Genomic DNA, 2,259 nt, shown 5'->3' with positions numbered 1-2,259 from the left:
GGATGGTAATTTTAATCTAGGCCCTCAACATATGTTAAATGATAATTTCACTGTTAGAGATAGATTCTAGCCTGGTGCTTTATGAGCTAAAACTACTGTAACTGTCTTGCCCATTCAGCTACCCATATACTGTAGCTGCAAGGAAAGTGAGAATGCGTTTGTGTAAGTACATTATACTTCTTGAAAGCATTGTAAGTGGTGCATTCAGATTAGCGCTTTTATATTTTTAAAAGCTCTGCAGTTAATCTTTATTTAAAATAATAATGATACCTATGCATCTTAAAAAGTTGAAGCACAACTCATTAGTTCAAAGGAAACACCAAAGTCTGCATAAGGGTTATTTTCATTCCAGGCCGTGTTGGTGTGAACATTATCAATTGATCTAGAATTCAAGTGACCTGTCTGGAATGCTTGACAAACAAATTTTTCTCATGAATTATACATATTACTGAAAACCATACTTAATGGGAGACTGGGAAGAGGGCAGGTATTTCCATCACCCAGGGGTGAAAGCCCTGCAAATTAACAACAAGACGGTTCATTGAAGCAGGTAATGGATTGGTTTGTGAAAACAAGAAATCTTTGTGGGAATGACTGTGATTATTTATATAGTCTGTTTGCTAATTATTACTAGTATGAACATTATTTTAACTGCTTTTAAGAACCTTGAAAACATTGTGACTTGTCAACGGTGCTGTGAAACACTGCAATATAGAAGCTATATAAGCAGTATGCACTCGTCCATTGGAAAACTTTTGATCACAAAATCAAAATATATGTACCATATTTATTTTTACATAATGAGTGTGTGTCTGGCTCACAACAGGATAACAGATGAAGAGAAGCTTTAAAAAATAGTACATATGACAGTGTAGTGATACTGGAGATGAACAGCTACTGAGCAAACATGATGCAGTGCGATGCTCTGACTAGAGATAATGACTAGCAAAGGGCTGATCCTGCTATGAGCACTTCTGCATTCAAATTCCATGCCTACTAATGCCTACACATTCATGAGCTGAGAAAAGTCAGTGTCATTTTGATAGAACCTGAAAACTACGTCTTTCAAAGAGCTATATAGCACAAACTATAATGTGTATACACACTTTATATAAGCCCATATCTGCTACAACAGATTCCTTTTTTCCATTGTACCTGTTGACAGACATAAATATCCAGAATTAAGTGATAATTTTGGCATGTTTGTTTCTTGAGATTCTGCTACTTCTGTGTTTGTCATTGTTCCTCATAGAAATCAAACCTGTACTCCTTTGCTTTTTCATTTACTGCTCTCAGCTGTTCCAGGAGACTTTAAGTTTTGCACTGCGGTTCACTGAATCTTTTACTGTCAGTATCACTAGGCTTCTGAAAAGACACTAGATAACTAGATACATTTAAAATTGACTAGCACTGAAGAATTTTCTTCTTGGAACATAATTTCAGTCTTGATCTTTTTCCTAGCTATGTACAATTTTTTAGAATTGAAATTTTAAGATTAGATGGATCTATCAAGTATCTGCTCTATCTTTCTGCATAATACTGGCTTTCAACTTTCACCTGAGCGTTTTTCCATTTAAGTTCTATATCTTTCAGTTGCTCTCCTGGATGTGGCTTTAAAACCATCCAGAGTGGCATTCATACAATGTGTCCACCTGTGATCTGGTCCTCTAGGAAGGAAATAGTAGATTCTCATCAGGTATTACAAAAACAAACAAACAAACAAAAAAAAAACAAAACACCACCACCAACAACAACAAAAACCTGTCTTTAAAACTGTCAGATGAATTACACGCTGTTTGCATGTATTTACATCTCCCCATTAAATTTGAAGGAAGTCTGGATGACCTGCTCAGCAACAGATGTCCATGCACGAGATACCCAAAGCTAAGGGGGTCTCACTCTCATCTTTGATTTAAGGTAATGAAGTGAGGAAAAATTCATGGATTGTTTCAGTGATTAAGTATCTCAGCAGAAGAAAATTTACATCCAATTTCTAACCTGAATATGACTAAATTTTTTCCTCTGTTGTCATTTTTCTCTATGTTGAGCTTCATTCCTACTCTGTTAAATTATCAAATGATTATTTCTGTAACTAACATTGTCCAAGAACATATGGGGCATCATTGATTTTATCCTACTGAAACAAAAGCTAGTTTTTATGAAAAAAAAAGGTTGCCAGAGACTGTTCCTATCAAAGAAGCTATTTAGTGGGAAAAGTTTCATTATCCAAAGCAGGTTGTCTTTTGTATAGATGCTACT

Source organism: Meleagris gallopavo, chromosome 3 (genome assembly GCF_000146605.3).
Source record: "Meleagris gallopavo isolate NT-WF06-2002-E0010 breed Aviagen turkey brand Nicholas breeding stock chromosome 3, Turkey_5.1, whole genome shotgun sequence".
NCBI classification, from domain to species: Eukaryota; Metazoa; Chordata; class Aves; order Galliformes; family Phasianidae; genus Meleagris; species Meleagris gallopavo.
The sequence above is the reverse complement of the archived record's forward strand: the minus strand, read 5'-3'. Positions refer to the sequence as shown.